The sequence below is a fragment of the Phoxinus phoxinus genome, assembly GCF_949152265.1.
Source record: "Phoxinus phoxinus genome assembly, chromosome: 5".
In the NCBI taxonomy this organism is placed as follows: Eukaryota; Metazoa; Chordata; class Actinopteri; order Cypriniformes; family Leuciscidae; genus Phoxinus; species Phoxinus phoxinus.
The window spans coordinates 14,872,653-14,880,700 of record NC_136880.1 but is presented as its reverse complement, the minus strand read 5'-3'; the positions used below and the strand labels follow the sequence as shown (position 1 = coordinate 14,880,700).

General features: G+C 34.2%; 1 long non-coding RNA gene across 1 annotated transcript; it reads left to right on the top strand.

The window, feature by feature from the left end:
* Positions 1-3,005: 3,005 nt before the first annotated feature.
* LOC306999544 lies at positions 3,006-7,741 on the top strand. Its single transcript, XR_013797874.1, has 3 exons — positions 3,006-3,300; positions 4,782-4,956; positions 7,291-7,741. It is a non-coding gene; the product is annotated as an uncharacterized lncRNA (long non-coding RNA).
* The last annotated feature ends 307 nt before the right edge of the window (positions 7,742-8,048 follow it).

Below are 8,048 nucleotides of genomic sequence, written 5' to 3'. Positions count from 1 at the left end.
ATTCTGCTGCTTTTGTTTCTGCTTTAAAAATTCAAGCGTGTAAATATTTGTATGAACAAAATGATTCAACAACAGTTTCAAAAGTTTTGGATTGGTAAGATGTTTTATATTTTAAAATAACTAATTTATTACCGTGATCAAAGCTGAATTTTCAGCATCATTACTCCAGTCTTCCATCATATGATCCTTCAGAAATCATTCTATTATGCGGATATGATGCTGAAAAAATGTATAAATGTTCCAACATTGATAATAACGAGAAATGTTTCTTGAGCATCAATTTCTGAAGGATGATGTGACACTGAAGACTGGAGTAATGATGCTGAAAATCCAGCTTTGATCACAGGAAAAAATTACACTTTACTATATATTCACATAGAAAACGGAAATAATATTTCACAATATTACTGTTGTTTTTTTAATCAAATAAATGCAGCCTTGGTGAGTAGAAAGGCTTCTTTTAAAAACATTAAAAATCTTACCGATCCAAAACTTTTGTACGGTATCTAAACTGTAAATTACAGGAGGAAGAAATGACTCTCACTTACAGTCATAGGCTCTGTTCCAAAATATTGGAAATATTACTGAATTGACCTCATAGGATTTTAAAGCATGCTTATTTTCACACCTGCCACAGTCAGCCATAAATGACAGTGTTTTGCATTCTTTTTTATTAACATATTTTTGTACCTACGACAATGGGATTAAATAGCTGTTAATTTCATTGAAAAAAAGTATTAGTGACAAACTAAGTCCATTGTGAAAGAAGTGCGCTTAATTGTTTTTAATGTGTACTTGTTATGTAATAAAATCTTTCAAATATACCTTAAAAACTACTTGCTGAATATGAAGTCAGTTAAATTAAAGGCCACTTGAATGTGCTTATAGAGTACACTTTCATGACTGTTTTTTATACACTTAAATATACTTTTAAAAAGTGCACTTTGCAGTCAAACTAAAGTTAAATAAAACTTTGAAATAGATCAATTAAACTTTAAAGTACATTTTCAATCTAAAGTACGTTTTAAAACTAAAATAAAGCAAGATGTCTTTTACTGCAGTAAAAGAGGCTATAGCATTCATATTTTAAAAAGCGGGTTAAGACATATCTTTTTTAAGTTGCTTATCAATATAACAATATGGTGTTGTAAAATAACTACACTGTAAAAAAATCCTGTAAAAATACGGGAGATTTTGTACAGTAATTTACCGTTATTCAAAAATACAGCTGAATACTGTAAATTATGCTAAATTTGTAGTACCCCAGAGTGCAGTCTGGACGATGGGGCGGGGCGACACTTTGGGGCGGGGTTACACGTGTCGCTCCGCCCACCCCCAATTTAATTGGCTTATTATACAGCAATCTTATTGGCCCAGATGATTCAAGCCTGAGCATGCGCATTCTTTATGTACTATTTTTGTGAATGATTTGTCCATCCATATTAACGAAATATTAAATGCTAACTCTAATCGTATATTATCGGTTTACCATGGTCATTTTAGTTAAGATCTATTGGCTAATGTTTTATTGTTAAGACACAGAATAGACAAAGTTATTGTTTAAAAACGAACGCTTGGTGACAGCACCTCAGCTGTTTTCATATTTCCATCAGGTCGGTCGGTGGATCATCTCAAACTCGGGATTTTACGCAAATTATGATAAATCGCTGTATTAAAGGAAAGACATCGGACAAACCCGAACGCAAGCAGCTGATTTTAAATGTTATATTTTAAAAAAAAATTATTTAAAGCGCGACCGTTTTTTGTTGATTTTTTTAAACGAGATTTGTTCTCCAATGCTTGCATTTTTTGGCACAAAGTGCAAATCAAATGTTTAATGGCAAACTCATATTTCCTTGTTGAAAAATAGGTTCAAATATTAACACTGGCAAAGGCTACAGCTGCAGCCTAACTATTAAAAAAATCACCGCTGTAAATCTGGGCATTGCCTATAGCCTAACAGCCTACTTCAAATAGTTACTTATTTATACTTAAATTGAGCACATAAAAAATTATATTTGCTATAGAGCGACATATTAATATCTGTTTTAGTATTTTTTTTTTCACTTTTCAGCACTGCAGGTTTTTAAATTCCCATTGTACGCAAAAAACAAAAACAAAAAAACAATGTCCAGGGCTTGTATTATTTGGTAGCCTATTATTGTCATATTTGTCACTTTCGGAACTGTGTCTTACTGAAATACAGTGAATTATCATTATGTAGTGTAAAACCCCGAGTTTATTTTATTCACCAATCCTAATGGAAAAATTAAACATAAATGAATGATGTAAAATGACGCAGCCCTGCATGACATTCGGAAAACATTACTATCAGCTTAATAGGCGATCTCTCCTTGCAATAGTAATTTAATGCAGTCATGATCATTGCTCACTTAAAGTACGTGCCATTGACTTATCTGCTGGGTAAATTAATAAATATAATTTAGCTAAATCTAAAACATCGTATGATTTATAACAGCAACATATTTCTTTATATCGCCCAGCTCTAAAACGACTCAATATAAAGCTTATATAGGCCTATATTACTTTTTGAAAAACTGCTATAAAACGATGTGAATTGAGCGCTATACAAAATGTTTTGACTTGACTTGACTTCACTTGATAATGATATAGACCTAGGCTATCTTTGCCACGAATGAAGAATTCGTTCCCCAGATTTAGCAGGGCTATATTACACGGCGGTTTGCCTTGAAAGGATTGTTTGTTGTACAGTAACTTCATTTAACTTATTAAGTCGTATTAACTGTAACTCGTAGCCTACTAAGTTAATAAAAACATTATTTAATTGATCGTTACTGAAATCGCCATGCGTAGTAGCCTACGGCCAAACTGCGTAGAAGATCATTCATAAACTCGTACATAAAGGAATGCGCATGCTCATGCCTACTCCAATAAGATTGCTGTATTATAAACCAATGAAATTATTGGTGGGCGGAGCGACACGTGTAGCCCCGCCCCAAAGTGTCGCCCCGCCCCATCGTCCAGACTGCACTCTGGGGTTACTCGGTCACATGCTTGAGCCAGCTTGAGCCCGCTCGCTCACAACTCGGGAAAAAACATCAGGACTCATCAATCGCCATCAACAGACGTGCATTCAAAAATGATTAACATTACATTACAGGTTTAAAATTACATTACTTAAAAATTGTATTATGTGAGAAAGACGAGTAAGAAAACGATTATATATTCAGAAAAAGGAATTTTCACTCCGACTGTGACCCTGCCAGCACAGATCAGTGGACACCTGCATTCAGCTTTTCTCTTCGTCAATATATCAAGGTAAGTGCAAACTGATAAAAGTGTTACCCTGTGATATTGACTTGATTACCAAAACTACGTCGAGGATTGGGATATTTTACCATTTGTTTGGTTTTTTTTGAAATGTGCACTAAATCAAGGCTAACAGTTAGCCTATTAACTTTCTGCATCTGTTTTATGCAAAACATTTACTATCCCTAGAGAGAGTATAGCTTAAAGATTTTCTGAGTTAATATTGTGCGATTATTTCGTAGGGGAGGTCTTTGGATTTTATTATAAAAATGATAACTTCAACATTTGTGCTAAAACATGCAGCAACACATTTGCATATGTCAGGCACATGCGAGCTCACAGTTTTGCAGCCTTCAAGTGTCACACATATGGCCATAGATATGGAACGAATAGGACTAAACTAGATTGTCTAGGTGATTTAACATGTCATATTGACTTGTGTAGCTATAAGTGTGAGGATATCCGTGGCCTTCTTTTACATCTGAAAAGTCATTTTACTGAAGGCAAGACAGTTACATGCCCTTTCAAACAATGTGACAAAAAATTTACACTGAAGTCTACATTCACAGCACGTGTCAAGAAAGCATAAAGATTGCTCTAAAGAAAGTCTAGTTGACTCAATTGCACATTCAATCAGCAGTGATTGTAATGATGAGAGTGATATGCAACCTGGCAGTCCCAGTCAGGAAAGTTATGAAGAAATGGAGATCTACCCAGAAAAAGCAGACGAAGAACAATTTCTCAAAAATATAGCATTGTTTTATCTGAAACTACAAGCTAAATTGCTCCTTCCATCATCTACAATTCAAACAATTATTGAAGACTGTTAGGAAAAACATGACATAAATCAGTCACACCTAATTTCCAAACTACAAGAAAAATTGTAAAATTTTAATTATGACATAAACACTGTGATGGATACTATGAAAAGTGAGGATCTCCACAGGGCTTGCAATACCAACAAACTCAAAACTGACCATAAGAGAAAAAAGTTTTTTAAAAGTAATTTCAATTATGTTGAGCCAGTGCCCATTTGTCTCGGTAAAAATGAGTCAGGTAAAGAATGTTTTGCACAATATGTGCCGTTGAAAAAGACAATAGCTTCTCTCTTGTCCTCATCAAGACATATAAATATATATATATATATATATATATATTTATAATTTATTTGGCTGAAAGAAGAAAGTCATATAGATCTAGGATAGCTTGAGAGTAAGTAAAGTATGGAAAACATTTTTGGGTGAACTAACCCTTTAACTTATGTTTTGTTGTGCTCTTAGATGTAACTTGTTGTTTTAGCCTTCACAGGTCATTGGGAAAGTACTGATTTGCAGCGGTTATAATAGTGTAAATAGAGAAAAATAATAATATATACTGCTCAATTTAATTGTGTGTGTTTTAGCTAGTACCTTGAAAATGCATGGATAGGGCACTCATACCAATATTTGATACTGTTTCAGGACATTAACTATATTTTTTGTCTGAATCAGTTGCTGGTGATGAAGTCACTCTAGGAGGATGGATGATCAGTGTGGAAAACAACGTCATCTGTGAAGGCATCCAACAGAACTTCATCACTGGCCTTGCAGCAGTTTTCGCCACCTACTATGTCTTCAATTTGCAGTACCAAGAAGAAGCTGCAAAAACATTGGAGTTTGTTCAAAGGTAAATCCTCTGCTTAAGTCTGTTTTATCAGCTCTGTTCAGGAATGTTAAATTGATGACTTTCTCTTGTTCCTATTGACTTTATGATTACAGTAGTTCCCTTTGATAGTGACTTGAAGTTTATGCTTGCACATTTATGTAGCACAAAATGTAGCACTAGGTTCAGGCAAAATGTGTTGTCATGCTGTATGTTTTGAATAGAGAGAATAATTCTCTCATTTCTATGTCAACAATGGAGGAAAAAACAGCGCAAGCGCATAAACACAGCGTGCATGTAAATTACAACAGTGTGAGCACCCTGACAAAGCTCGCAAGTAAAACGTAAACACAAATCCAACACTCGAGAACAAAACCTTCCTGTTAACAAATGCTATTGGCTGTTGGCCTCTTATTTTGATTGGCTGTTGTTGTCCCTCAAAACAGAACGCGGGATCCGGGCTGACAGACTGTAAGAAGGTAAGTTTTCTTTACAACTTCATACATGTTTATCTATAGTTTGTTTACAGTATATGTAATGGGTATACAAATAATACTTTTAAATGTATGTATTATTTGGGTAGAATTAACACAAAATTTATCAATTACATATGTTAGAAATTTTTTAAACTTTTTCATCAATACAATGATGTCTTTAGACCTGATTCTTCTAAAATGGCATACCCAAGTTTGCATGTATTGATTTAAATATTTAGAAATTTTTTACATAATTGACTTGTGTAACATAGATAAGGTAACACAGACAACTCTTGATATTATAAAAAGCTAGACATGTAGACATTAACATTTTCCTTCAGGTCAGTTTGATCTGTTTTCAGTTGTTACATTTTACGTAAAGAAAAATAAAAACATGCACGTGTCTAGCTATTTTATTTATATTTATAGTTGTTGGTGTTACCTTATCTATGTAACACAAGTCAATTATGTAAAAATGTCCTAAATCACTTACATGCCAACTTGGGTCAGCCATTGTAGAAGAATCAGGTCAAAAGACAACCTTGTATCAATGGAAGTATTATTATTGATTAAATACATCAGACATATGTAAATGAAAATTTTGTGTTAATTCTACCCAAATTCTACATAAATTTAACAGTATAATTGTTATACCTGTTGCATATAAACACCAAAGATAAACACATGTATGAAATTCTAAAGAAAACTAACTTCTTACAGTCTGTCATCCTGGATCTAGCTTTCTGTTTTGAGGGCCAACCTCAACAGGAGGACCAAATTCACGGCATACAAGCAGACAATCAAAATAAGATGAGCTCCGATTTGGCCAGCAGCCAATAGCATTTGTTAACTGGAAGGTTCGGGCTCCGGCCCCGAGTGTCAAATCTGACTTGTGTGCAAAAATTTCAGCGGTGCCCGATTGTAGAAGAGTACTTGTCCGTATGTTCAAATCTGCATGTACAATAAGAACTTGTGGGTGTGGAACCTGTCATGACTTGCGGATTTGTTATTTCTGCTCGCAACTTGTAATTATGAGCGCATCATATTTTCTGTCCTTTGAATGTTCTGCATGTTTACATTTTACGTGCCAGCTTTTCATGATGTTCACACTGTTGAAATGCACTTGTGTGCTGTGTTTACGTGCTTGCGCTGTTAGTCCACCATTTGATGCCATACACTATTGTTGCACCAGCCATTAGTAGAGATCCATGCCACAGCTTAGTCTGAACAATCCAGTCGACTAAAATAGTTATTTGCTTTGAAGGACTTGCGTGTTTTGGAGACATAATTTTATTTTACATTTAAAATACAGTTCTGAGCTCATTTAAGGGTAGCATTACCATTTATTTTTATCTTAAAATGCTCCAACCAAAGTCATAAAAATCAATCTGCGTAAAGGGATATTAACCAAAAATTTTAATTTGGTAATTTACTCACCCTCATGTTCCTCCAAACCTGTATGAGTTTATTTTTTTTGTAAAAGAATGTTGGTAACCAGACAGTTGATGGCACCCATTGACTTCCATAGTATTTTTTGTTACTATGGCCAACTGTCAACTGTCTGGTTACCAACATTCTTTAACATATCTTCTTTTGTGTTCAACAGAAGAAAGAAATTATTTCTCTTTTTGATGACACAATTTTAATTTTTTGGTTAACTATCCTTTTAACACTACTGACAAATCTATATAAAGCTATCTAAATTACTCTAAAATCCTCAGGTCTTCAAATGCCTCAGAACAAACTTAAACAAATACTGCCATAATGGGTAACAACCTAGAATATTCATATTGAGAATGCAATGGGTTTTGTATGATTAAAGTTAAATTAATCTTTACTTGCCTCACTTAATGTATTATATTTCTCTGTAATTACATTGTAGACGCTTTGTTGGTGTGAACCCCGAGAGAGGAACCAAAGCAAGCCAGGCAAAGGTGGTGTCCAAGAAGACGGGGAAGCTTGTCCAGAAAAAGGCAACCACTGTGAATTTGCATGTGGCCACCCTCTTAAAAAAACTCATAGACATCGAGTGGGGCTTTATTTAATAAGGTGAAGTCGGAGCATTGTGCTGGTGTGCCAGATGTTTACTTAATCAAAGCATTGAGTTCTATAATGTTTGTGACAGTACGGAGTTCAGTAAGTATTGAGTTCTGTCATGTTTACAGTTGCAGCATTGATTTCTGCAATCAGATGTTTCTGACATCACATCATTCTGTTCTGCTCACATATGTTTATGTGAAGTCAAAGCATTGAGTTACCCAGTTTCTCTAGTGAAGCAGAAATAATTGAATATTTTGTACATTGTTGCTTTAATAAAAGCATGTTTTAAGGTCATCTTTTGTTTTGAGTAATTTGTTTGCAAGCATATTTCAACGAGTTTTTAATTAATTTTAGAGTACTTAAATAGACTTTATATTAATGCACAGTTTATGAAGATTACAGCAAGAACACTAATGTAAAAATAACGACCCAAACACCTGACAGTGCTGTATACTGTGCAGCCTATATTTTCTACAGCACAGTACTGTAATCTTTTTTACAGTAATAAACTGTTGTTTTAGATTACAGCATTCTACAGGTAAATCTAGCTGCCTGTAGTTTACTGTAAATTAACAGGGATTTTTTTACAGTAATAAACTG